The following is a 13502-nucleotide window of genomic DNA, read 5'->3' as shown; positions in this document are numbered from 1 at the left end:
TCCTTGCCCAACATGTTTTCTTACACTGATGTTGCTGGCCTTCATGCTGTTCTTTATCATAAAATCCACCATTATTTTAAGTATTTGTTTAAAAAAGCCCTTTAAACAAAACTATAAATTTTGCTTAGTGAGAAATATATAAATAAATGTAAAATTATAAACAAGGTACACAAATTTTAATTCTTTTTGTCATAATTAGTTGATATTAGTATAGTTTCCTAAAAGCCCTAGGGTTTAGTAAACCCTAATTTACAAAAATCCTTTAGTAAAGTAATGAGGGATGAAATAAAGAAATCCAATGAATTATAGCCAAGACTCAGCAGAGTGAAACCAGAGAAACATTGCGAGCATAACATAGTTGTAGAATTTCCTATGGATACATAACAGGATGACTCTGATTAGACAAAGACATGTGACAAAGAGCTAGGAAGAAAATGAGTCTTAGCCTCCACACCTTAAAGTGATCAAAGAATATCACTATACAATCAGTTAATAAAGTTGAAGAACTTATGTGTGATTCCTAGTTCTTGGACTTACAAAATAGGAATGCCCTTTCTCTTTCATACCACATTAAAAAATAATAATTACTTATTTATTGTCAAAGTGATGTACAGAAAGGTTACAGTTTCATACCCTAGGTCATGGGTACATTTCTTGTACTATTTGTTAACTCCTCCCTCATTCTCCCCTCCCTCTCCCCCTTTCCCTCTACCCCCAAAATTGTTTTGGAAGTATTGCTTTTGGAGTCATTTGTCATTTTATCCTTTGTCTCTCGATTTTGATATTCCCTTTCACTTCTCTAGTTCTAATACCAGTATATACAGTATCCAGGGTACTCAGATAAGATACAGTGATAGCATGGGGACAACCACAGGAAGGGATACAAGAGGATCATCAACAATAGAAGCTACGGTTTCACATGGCATGCTGAAAGTAATTACAACAGTGATATAACAGTCATTTCCATAGCATGGAGTTCATTTCACTTAGCATCATCTTCTGTGTTTATAAGAGTATAGCTATTGGGCTCTTGTGATCCTCTGCTGTGACTAGCCTAAACCTGTGCTAATTATTCCCTATGAGGGAGACCATAGTATCCATGTTTCTTTGGGTCAGGCTCACTTCACTTAGTATAATTTTTTCCAAGTCCTTCCATTTCCAATAAGGAACTTTTAATTGGATAAAGAGGTGAAGAACTCAAGCTTAGAAATAAAACTTGAGGATGGGATGAACATTAAAGTACCTTGTTTTCCTTCATTCTAAAAGCCTTGGTTAGACTGGTTCACAACCTTGCTTACATCACTTACTGGGATTTCCATGTATCTTCTTGGTACAACCAATGTCAGAAATCACTTGGGTGAGTATCTTAAAATTCAAATTACTACGACCCACACAAGACTTACTAAGAATATATGGGTAAGTCCTTAACCAGGGTTTCAAATAATTTCTCAGGCAATTCTTCAGTACTTGAGTTTTGGGTCTGGCTCATTTCACTTAGTATGATTTTTTTTCCAAGTTCTTCCATTTCCTTATGAATGGGGCAATGTCATTCTTTCTGATAGAGGCATAAAATTCCATTGTATATATGTACCACATTTTCCTGATCCATTCTTCTACTGAGGGGCATCTGGGTTGGTTCCATATTTTAGCAATGGCAAATTGTCACACCACATTTTAAAGGGAATGGTGACTCTTAAATCTAGGGATGTTTTAAACTGAAAGGGAGTGATGGGGCTCAGAGCTTCACAAGAATTTTCAAAGTTCAGAGATAATGTTCTGGTTATTATTATTAATAATAATAATAATAGTAGTAGTAGTGGTAGTAGCGGCAGTAGCATAACCTTTTTCTAAGTTGTGATTCTCCCAACTGTGAAAATGATAATAAATGCTTTACTTACTTGACATGGTGCTTGTTGAATGTGAAATGAGACAACATATAATACATGCAAACACAGAGTTTTCTAAAGAGCAACAAATATACCATTGTTTGTTTCCTTTGCCCGGTTCCCCCATTTGTCAAATCCTGCAAAATAACTTGTCCCTTTGTAGGAGACCCTGGAAGTCTCTTCCTGTCTCAGCTTAGAAATGTGTCTGGGCACCACTCTGTACTCTTTACTCACCAGCTGTGAGGGACATATGCTGTGAAATTTCAGAGAAAGGTTGGTCTGTTAGTCACTCTAGAGCAGCCTCAGGCAAGTTCTGAATGGCTGAATGTAGGAGAGTGCTACATTGTAATTTGTCCGGTGAAAGCCATTGGAGATGGTGCTTCTGTCAGCCCACATTGCTGGTGGACTCTGAGCTGTGTCTGTGTCACATTCTCTATGAAGCTTTGTGTCCCAGTGCCGTGTCAGTTACCCTGGGAAATGCTTGGGCTGGGTCAGTTCTTGTAAGGAAGCTCTAACCTGTGCATCATTTGTCACTCCAGAGATGATCTGGGCTGAGCCTTTGTCATCGACTCTAGAGGATTCCAGCCTGGGTCTCAGGACTATTTCATTCCCTGCTGTTATGGTAAGCAAGTGATTTTCCCCAATGCTTCCTCTTCTTATGGTGAAATCATAGGATCATTTTCTGACAGGTAGAAAATTTGGAACACTCCCAAGAGTACAAAAATTCATGAAGATTCTGTAATCATAATTGGAGGAAGATCTTTCGTTCCAATGTTCCCTGAAGCTGTAAAGCTTAGAGGTTCACAAAACAAAGGGACAAAATTCAGTTGGTCTATCAACTCTTCAAGGTTTGTGCCCTTGAGAGATTAGGGGGGTGGTCCAGTACACTCTTGCATTTCCCTCAAGGTAAATGGTTTGATTGTCAGGAGTGTTTATGACTTGGACTCGCAGTGATTTTCAGGTATGGAAAGAGAATCTATCCATTAAACATTGTATAGACCAAGTATACAATATTAAAAAATCATAATGAGTTGGGGGATGTTATTAACTCTAGGTTAAAAAGGAAAGGAAATTACGATTAACAGTCTCAAAATTCTAACTTTGGTGAAACAGGAAGTGAAGTTGAAAGAGGAAACTGAAGGAAGTACTTGGGAATAAAAATCTCCCCCCAATGACAAAGAGTTGGCTTTCTGAACATTTCTCACAATAATTTGGAACAGATCTTTTGTTGTATGTCTCTTACTGTAGCAGTTCATTTGTTCCTTATTGTTTGCTTGATAACTTCTACGGGGTTTGTGTTTGTATACTTCACATCTTTTACAAGCATATTTTAACATAGTAATTTTTTTCTCACTCTTGCCTATTAACTTGAGATAATTCTGTTTCAATTAAGATAGCCCCTCATGGGCTGGGGATATGGTCTAGTGGCAAGAGTGCTTGCCTCGTATACACGAAGACCTGGGTTCATTTCCCCAGTACCACATATACAGAAGATGACCAGAAGTGGCTCTGTGGCTCATGTGGCAGAGTGCTAGCCTTGAGCAAAAAAAAAAAAAAAGAAGCCAGGGACAGTGCTCAGGCCCTGAGTCCAAGCCCCAGGACTGGCCAAAAAAAAAAAAAAGATAGCCCCTCACCTTTTACTTTGTTCTACAGAAATACTCCATATTCTCAACACTAGTTTTAATAGAGAGACAGCTCTTAGAAGATTAAGGGTGGCTATTTTCCGCCTGTATAACAACTTAAAGATAATAAAAATATTTTCAAAATAATAAATTAAAAAAATAAAATTTAAAAAATAAGTAAAAATGAAATTTTAAAGAGTAGCTATTACTCTTCCTGCTGGTCTTTTCTAGTAGAGACTGGATCCTTGCTTGCACCCATGCTAAATTGGAATTGCAAGTGAAGGAAATGTGCTAATAGGCAGGTCTACTTGTTCTTTCTGTTTCTTCCCTCATCTCACTATAGTATTGGTAGGAAGAGCAACTGCAACACAGGTTCAAATGACCAAAGAACAAATGAATAAAACCCAAATTGAACGTTTGTCATTCATCCAACAAATGATGCCAACAAATGATGCCTAACATGTACCAGGAATTAGGGATATAGAAGTAAATGACCTAATTTATGAAACATAGAGTTTAGAAAAGAAAAACTAAAGAATCATGTTCAATATAATCCTACAAATGTGATGAGTGTGTCCTAGAACAATGAAACTGCAAAAACAGCAATATAGTTTTCCTTTCAACTAGACAAAGTATAAGCTTGAGGGACTTAGCCAAAAAGTTAAGGGCGGGGCTGGGGATATGGCCTAGTGGCAAAGAGTGCCTCCCTCATATACATGAGGCCCTGGGTTCGATTCCCCAGCACCACATATACAGAAAATGGCCAGAAGTGGCGCTGTGGCTCAAGTGGCAGAGTGCTAGCCTTGAGCAAAAAGAAGCCAGGGACAGTGCTCAGGCCCAGAGTCCAAGCCCCAGGACTGGCCAAAAAAAAAAAAAAAAAAAAAAAGTTAAGGGCTACAGGTATAGTAGGAGACTCAGTTTGAATTGAGTATTACACACACATACGTACACCAAACATTTAGGTTGAACTAAGTATACAACAACTAATATATCAGTAAAGAAAATGTGGTATATATACACAACGGGATATTATTCAGCAATGGAAAAGAATTCAATTATATCATACTCAGAAAAATTGATGGAACTGACAATAACCATTCATCCCTAACAGGGCTGCTATTTAAGTGAGAGATGAAGAAAAAGAACTATCACTTAAGGATGACTTCAACAAGAACATTTTTATTTGTCATTATGTATTCAACTGTATTGTTTATAATAAATGGATATCCTTAAGATATGAACTTGGATATTTATATTTTATTTAAATTACCCTTGAGATTATCCAGAAAGAAGATATGTGTGTGTGTGTGTGTGTGTGTGAGTTTAAGAACACTTGGCTCATGCTTTACTTACAGGCTCTATTTCTAACCTTATTCATTTTTATAAACTACCAAAAATCAGAGGATGATTTCATTGTGATGTGAAAGCTTTTCTTGGACAGAATAAACTAAAATAAATAGAGATAATATTTAACAATGAGTCAAATGTCCTAAAACTCTGGCATTAGCAGTCCTTCTGACTATTCATGAGTATCTATGTCATATTAAAAAAAAGAAATGCTGTGTAGTATTTATTTTCAGAGGGTTATGAGTAGTTTTTTGAAAAATATTTTGTCAAGATTATATACAGTGGGGTTACATTTACATATGTAAGGTAGTGAGTACATTTCCTGTCATACTTGTTACCCCCTCCCTCATTTTCCCCCACCTTCCCTCCCCCAATCCTCCCCCAGGTTATGGGTATTTTGATAAAAGATACATAACTAAAAATAAACACACAAAAATGTGGATTTAAACTATCTATTGATAAATTTGGAAGCACATAAGACTAATAGATGATCCTGAGAAATTACAGCGGGGTCTTAAAGGTTCAGATAATTTTGGCTAAAATAAAGGCAGAAAGCCTCTTTTAAAAAATGTTATTGTAAAGATAACATACAGAGGGGTTACAGTTACATAATTCAGGTAATGGTTACATTTCTTTTTAACAGTGTCACTTCTTCACTCATTTTCTCCCAATTTTTTCTCCCAAACCCTCCCACAAGTTGTAAGCTCATTTTCAATATAGTTTCTAGTGAGTATCACTGCTGACTTAGTTCACCATTTGCTCCACTATTTCTGTGCTCCTCTTTATCCTCCCCCAAACAAATAAACTTACATATAAGACAAAAGGCACAGAAAAAAAACAGTAACAAAGGAAAAATAAAAGAATTAAAGTAACAAAAAGCCTCTTGTTTCCATTTCTTGGCATCCATCTCGATAAACACCATTTTATATGATCATATGCACTTAGCTATTGAGTTCCTGTGATCCTCTCCTAAGAATATTCTCCACTGGTCTCACTGTGTGAATGTTTATAGAGTCCTGTTTAATTTATCATGTCTAAATGTCGTTTTTTGTCTTTTACCACCCATTGGGTTTACATTTGACACATTCTAATTATTCCAAATGAAGAAACCACGCAACCTATGTTTCTTAGGACCTGGCTTACTTCACTTCATATAATTTTTTTCAAGTCTTTCCATGTCTTTATGAATGGGACAATGTCATTCTTTCTGATAGAAGCATAGAATTCCATTGTGTGTGTGTTTGTGTGTGTGTATGTATACATGTCTCACATTTTATTGATCCATTATCCACTGAAGAGCATTTGGGTTGAGCTCTGCTTTAAAAAAAAAAAACAACAAAACACTGCAATGAACATACTTGTTCTGGTAGCTTTAGTGTGGCTTGGTTTGTGGTCAGTTGGATAAATGCTCATGAGTAGAATTGCTGGATTATAGGGAAGCTCCATATTTAGTCTGTTGAGGGACCTCCATACTGCTTTCCAGAGTGGTTGAACAAGTTTACATTCCCACCAGTAGTGTAGTAATGTTCCCTTTGGCCACATTCCCATCTGCATCTGTTATTGTTAGTTTTATTGATAATGGCCATTTTAACTGGACTTAGGTAGAATCTTAATGTTGTATTGATTTGCATTTCTTTTATGGTCAGAGATGTTAACATCTCTTCATGTGACTATTGATTTTTTCTTACTTCTTCTGGAAGTCTCTCTTTTAGTCTTTAGCCCATTTATTAATGGAGTTGTTGTTTCTTTGAGGATTTGTTTTTTGGGGGGTTAATTTTTTCTTTTCTTCTTTATTGTCAAAATGAAGTACAGGAGGGTTGCAATTTCATATGTAAGGCAGTGAGTAAATTTCTTATCCAATTTGTTACCTCCGCCTTTATTTTTCCCCACCTCCCCCCTCCCCATTTCCCTTTACCCCCATGAGTTGTACAGTTGGTTTACACCAAATGTTTTTGTAAGTATTGCTTTTGGAATGGTTTGTCTTTTTATCCCCTGTCTTTCGATTTTGGTATTCCCTTTCCCTTCCCTAGTTCCAATACATGTATATACAGTATCCAGGGTACTAAGATCAGATACAGTGATAGCAGGGGTAAAACCTTGGGAAGGGAATATGCAAGGGGAAAAAAAAGGGTACAGTTTCACATGTCATGTTGAAAATAATTACAACAATGATATAACACTTATTTCCATAACTTGGAGTTCATTTCACTTAGCATCATCTTATGTGTTTATATGGGCACAGCTATTGGGCTATTGTGATCTTCTGCTACGACTATCCTAAACATGTATTAATTATTCCCTAGGGAAACCATAGAGTCCATGTTTCTTTGGGTCTGGCTTACTTCACTTAACATGATTCTTTTCCCAAGTCCTTCCATTTCCTTACGAAAGGGGCAATGTCATTCTTTCTGGCAGAGGCATAGAATTCCATTCTGTATATGTACCGCATTTTCCTGATTCACTTGTCTACTGAGGGGCATCTGGGTTGGTTCCATATTTTAGCAATGACAAATTGTGCTGTGGTGAACATAGTTGTGCTGGTGGCTTTAATGTGGTCTTGCTTGTCTTTTGGGTAGATGCCCAAAAGTGGGACAGCTGGGTCGTAGGGGAGCTCTATGTTTAGCCTTCTGAGGAACCTCCATACTTCTTTCCAGAGTGGTTGAACAAGTTTACATTTCTAGCAACAATGTAGTAGGGTTCCGTTTTGGCCACATCCCCTCCAGCATTTATTAGTTCTCCTGATAGTGGACATTCTTACTGGGATGAGGCGGAATCTCAGAGTTGTTTTTATTTGCATTTCTTTTATGGCCAGTGATGTAGAGCACTTCTTGATTTGTCTCTTGACCATTCTCATTTCCTCTTCAGAGAAGTCTCTTTCTAGGTCTTTAGCCCACTTGAGGGGGCAGTTGGTTCTTTGAGGATTTGTTTTGGAGGAACTTAATTTTTTTTTTTTTTTTTTTTTTTGGCCAGTCCTGGGCCTTGGACTCAGGGCTTGAGCACTGTCCCTGGCTTCTTCCCGCTCAAGGCTAGCACTCTGCCACTTGAGCCACAGCGCCGCTTCTGGCCGTTTTCTGTATATGTGGTGCTGGGGAATCGAACCTAGGGCCTCATGTATCCGAGACAGGCACTCTTGCCACTAGGCTATATCCCCAGCCCAGGAACTTAATTTTTTGAGTTCTGCATATATTTTAGATATGAGGCCTTTGTGAGGGATTTAATTTCTTGAGCTCTTAAGTATGTTTTAGATATGAGGCCCTTGTCTGATGCATAGGTAGTAAAGATCTTCTTCCATTCTGTGAGCTTTCTATTTATTTTGCTAGTTATGTCCTTAGCTATGCGAAAAAAATTCCTTTAAGGAGGAAAAAATAGAACACTAAGACGTCACTGATGCTAATTATCTGAACTAGGAGCTCAGAACTTTTTTTTTTTTTTTTTTGCCAGTCTTGGGGCTTGGACTCAGGGCCTGAGCACTGTCCCTGGCTTCTTTTTGCTCAAGGCTAGCATGCTCTACCACTTGAGCCACTGCACCACTCCCGACTTTTTCTGTTTATGTGGTGCTGAGGAATCGAACCCAGGGCTTCATGCATGCAAGGCAAGCACTCTACCACTAAGCCACATTCCAAGCCCTGAGCTCAGAAGTTTGAATGTAACAAATGACTTTTCTCTGATTGGCTCACTTAGTTTTTCCTTATTCTTCAAAATTGTTTCATCCAAATTTTGAGTTTTTACATATCAAATAAGTACAAATGTGTCATGACAAATGTTTATTATCAATCAAGCTATGAGGAAAGAAGCACAGTCACAACTTTCTGTTTGTGTAAAATGGTACAATCATGTGGAAGCAGGAGTAACTTGGTAATATACAATGTTATGTATGTATATATCCTCAAGAAGTCCAGTCCCAAGGTTTATACATCTTTCAAATATAGTAAGAAAAATATTTATAAGCATATTTCTAAGGATAATATTTGAAGTAACATTTATAGTAAAAGAATGATTAAATCAATTATGGCAAGCCTAAAAAAATAGAGTCTTACTAGGTTATAATATACGTGTATTAGAACTAGGGAAGGTAAAGGGATTACCAAAATTGAGAGAAAAAGGATAAAAAGACAAACGATTTCAAAATCAGTACTTACAAAACCATTTGGTGTAAACCAACTGTAGAACTAACTCATGGGGGTGAGAGGGAAAGGGGATGGGGAGGCAGGGGAAAAATGAGGGAGGAGGTAACAAGTTGAACAAGAAATGTATTCACTACCTTACATATGAAACTGTAACCCCTCTGTAATTCACTTTGACAATAAAGGAAAAAAAAGTGTATTCAATCTGGCATATTCTGCTCAACATTTTGGTCTGGTTGTACATGGATAGGCTACTTGAGCCAACGTTGAAACTATTCAGTATACTCTAGAGCACATTTAAATACTTGATAATACATAATTGGATAAATTAAGCTTTTAAAATTTGAATCAAAATTGGAGAAATTATTAAAATAAAGGAAGCTTCTGAGATTCAAAAAAATTAAAAGAATGGATTTTTTTTTTTTTTGGTGGCTAAAGAAGACCTATGCTGAAGTCAGCTGGATTAATCTGAAGTTTTGATGAGAGTGAACCATGACTGACATTTGTGATTTTTTTTTTCAACATAAATATGTGATGTAGAGTTTATGGGATCTCATTTCATCCTTCCTGGAAAGAATCTAGTGAGAGAAAACAGATTATCGATATTATGATGGTGTATGAAAGTTAGTGACCCACCTTTCTATATCTCTATTACATACCATAACAAGCTTAAAGGAACTATTATTCTTTTTTTTTTTTTTTCTCAAATTTTTATTGTCAAACTGATGTACAGAGAGGTTACAGTATCATACGTTGGGCATTGGATACATTTCTTGTACTGTTTGTTACCTTGTCCCTCATGCCCCCCTCCCTCCCCCCTTTCCCTCCCCCCCCCCCCAGTGTTCAGTTCATTTACACCAGACAGTTTTGCAAGTATTGCTTTTGTCGTTATTTCTCTTTTTTTACCCTGTGTCTCTCAAATTTGGTATTCCCTTTCAATTTCCTACTTCCAATACCAGTAAACACGGTTTCCAATATACTCAGATAAGATTACAGAGATAGTGTAGGTACAACCATAGGAAGGTGATACAAGAGCATCATCAATAATAGAAACTACACATACACCTAGGACGTTGAAAGTAGTTACAACTGTGATATATCAATTGTTTCCATAACATGGAGTTCATTTCACTTAGCATCATCTTATGTGTTCCTAAGGGTATAGCTATTGGGCCTTGTGAACCTCTGCTATGGCTTGCCTAAACCTGTACTAATTATTCCCAATAAGGGAGGCCATAGAGTCCATGTTTCTTTGGGTCTGGCTCACTTCACTTAGTATAACTTTTTCCAAGTCCTTCCATTTCCTTACAAATGGAACAATGTCATTCTTTCTGATAGAGGCATAAAATTCCATTGTGTATATGTACCACATTTTCCTGATCCATTCATCTATGGAGGGGCATCTGGGTTGGTTCCAGATTCTCGCTATGACAAATTGTGCTGCGATGAACATTGTTGTGCTGGTGGCATTACTGTGATTTTGTTTGTGGTCTTTTGGATAGATACCCAACAGTGGGGCTGCTGGGTCATAGGGGAGTTCTATATTGAGCCTTCTGAGGAATCTCCATACTGCTTGCCAGAGTGGCTGAACCAGTTTACATTCCCACCAACAATGAAGTAGGGTTCCCTTTTGGCCACATCCCCTCCAACAATTGTTATTATTAGTTTTCTTGATATATGACATTCTTGCTGGGGTGAGATGGAATCTCAATGTTGTTTTGATTTGCATTTCCTTTATGGCCAGTGATGTAGAGCATTTTTTCATATGTCTATTGGCCATTCTCATTTCCTCATCAGAGAAGTTTCTTTGTAAGTCTTTAGCCCACTTGTTGAGGGGGCTATTGGTTCTTTGCGGTTTTGTTTTGGAAGAAGGTAATTTTTTTAGTTCTGCATATATTTTAGAGATGAGGCCTTTGTCTGTTGAATGTCCGGTAAAGATCTTCTCCCAGTCTGTGGGCTTTCTGTTTATCTTGAGAGCTATGTCCTTTGCCATGCAGAAGCTCTGCAGTTTAATGCGGTCCCATTTGTCCAACTTTTCTTTGATTTGTAGCCTTTCAGGGTCTTTGTTAAGGAAGTTCTGTCCTGTGCCAAGGAGCCCGAGTGTTTCTCCTACTCCTTCCTTTAGTGTTTTCAGGGTGCCTGTTTTGATTTCAAGGTCTTTAATCCATTTGGAGTTTATTTTGGTGCAGGGTGATATATAAGGATCTAGTTTTAGTTTGTTGCATGTGTTGAGCCAGTTTTGCCAGCACCACTTGTTAAAGAGGCTATCTTTCTTCCATACTATTGTTTTAGCTCCTTTATCAAAGATTAAGTAGGCGTAGTTCTGTGGGTTTAATTCTGGGTCTTCAATTCTGAGGAACTATTATTCTTAAGGACAGGAGAACTCAGACCTTCAAGGGAGCACAGGATTTTCGATTTGACAAATGGAGAGTCAGCTTTGTCCAAAGGAGGAGAAACTAAAAGGATGTTTTGGGGATGGTTTCATATCCATTTTTCTGTGCATTTCCTCATGTAAAAAGTATCAGAATATTCTGCGCACACTATGTGCCAGGGATATAAATACACAGAAACAGTTGGCCATAGAACAGTTGAAAAAAAAAAAAAAAGCACAATTACTAAGGAAAAGAATGTATCTCCAGGCCGCAGCGCGCGCATTGGCTCCTGGGGCTGCGGCCGGCTCGGCGTCGCGCTCTCCGCGGAGCGGCTCACCGCATGGTAGTCTGGTGCCTCCCCGCCGCCCCGCGATGACCATCGCCGCCCCCTGCCCTGCAGCCGCCGCCGCCTGTGTCGCCGCTGCATCGGGACCGGCTGTATGATTAGGCCACAATCTCCAATGAGTAGACATATTCCTCAGTTCTGTGGTGTTCTTGGTCACACATTTATGGAGTTTCTGAAGGGCAGTGGAGATTACTGCCAGGCACAGCACGACCTCTATGCAGACAAGTGAACTGTAGAAATCCATTACTACTCCACCAAGAAGCCCCTGCAAGAGCGGTTAACCTGGACACAGACGTGTTGAATTGCAATCTGCAGAGCAATTTTCCAAGAGTTCTGACCTGCATGGGGTAAACCTCAGTGCACTTGCTTTCTATTGCCTCAGTATTCCTGGATTGAAGAGTTGCTACTTCCCAATAGGAGGTTCATTTCATTTATCATTACTCCCAGTTTCATAAAGCACTGAGAATTTGAAGTGGAGTATATTGAAGTAGACTTCAGTTTCTTTGCATCATTCCTGTATTCGATTTTTTAAATTCTTTCATAACCCTATTGAGTGTTTAAGTAAGTTAACATGGCTCGAATGAACCGCCCTGCTCCTGTGGAAGTCACGTACAAGAACATGAGATTCCTTATTACACACAATCCAACCAATGCGACCTTAAACAAGTTTATTGAGGAACTTAAGAAGTATGGAGTTACCACAGTTGTAAGAGTATGTGAAGCAACTTATGACACTACTCTGGTGGAGAAAGAAGGCATCCATGTTCTCGATTGGCCTTTTGATGATGGCGCACCACCTTCTAACCAGATTGTTGGTGACTGGTTAAGTCTTGTAAAAATAAAATTTCGTGAAGAACCTGGTTGCTGTATTGCAGTGCATTGTGTTGCAGGCCTTGGGAGAGCTCCAGTGCTTGTTGCCCTGGCACTAAGTGAAGGTGGAATGAAATATGAAGATGCAGTACAGTTCATAAGATAAAAGCGGCGTGGAGCATTTAACAGCAAGCAGCTTCTGTATTTGGAAAAGTACCGACCTAAAATGCGGCTACCCTTTGAAGACGCCAACGGTCACAGAAACAACTGTTGCATTCAATAAAACTGGGTGCCTGGTGCCATTGTCTCAGAAATGGAACTTGAGATGGAACCTAATTTGTCATACATATTAGCCAACAATATTGGTTTGGTGAATAAGTTTAGTGAATAGGAATATTGCAAAGCAGTTTATCAGGCTAGAAGCTTGACACAATTGCTGTTTGGGTTTTTATCGACCTATTTGGACACTTAGAAAAAAAATTCTTGCTGTTCAGCATCGTATCAATTGACCTTTCCTAAAAATCATTGAGTTACATTTTTAAATTTATTCCCATGCCAGAATATTTATCAGTATATAAGAAATTTAGATCACAGTTGTAACTACTTTCAACATCCCATGTGTATCTGTAGTTTCTGCTATGGATGATGTTCGTGTATCACCTTCTTGTGATTGTATCTACACTATCTCTGTAATCTTATCTGAGTGTATGGGTAACAGTGTGTACTGGTATTAGAATTAGGAAATTCAAAGGGAATACCAAAATTGAGAGACAAAGGGTAAAATAAGAGAAACAACAACAAAAGCAATACTTGCAAAACTGTTTGGTGTAAGTGAACTGAACACCGCAGGGGGGGAAGGGGGAGAGGGGAGGGGGGTATGAGGGACAAGGTAACAAACAGTACAAGAAATGTATCCAATGCCTAATGTATGAAACTGTAACCTCTCTGTACATCAGTTTTATAATAAAAACTAAAAAAAAAAAAGAAATTTAGAA

At 38.2% G+C, this 13502-nt stretch overlaps 1 pseudogene; it reads left to right on the top strand.

Moving 5' to 3' along the window:
* Window positions 1–12090: 12090 nt before the first annotated feature.
* Window positions 12091–13088, top strand: LOC125361440 (annotated as a pseudogene).
* Window positions 13089–13502: the final 414 nt, after the last annotated feature.

This window comes from Perognathus longimembris, chromosome 13 (assembly GCF_023159225.1).
Source record: "Perognathus longimembris pacificus isolate PPM17 chromosome 13, ASM2315922v1, whole genome shotgun sequence".
Taxonomy (NCBI): domain Eukaryota; kingdom Metazoa; phylum Chordata; class Mammalia; order Rodentia; family Heteromyidae; genus Perognathus; species Perognathus longimembris.
This window is presented reverse-complemented; position numbering and strand designations above follow the sequence as displayed.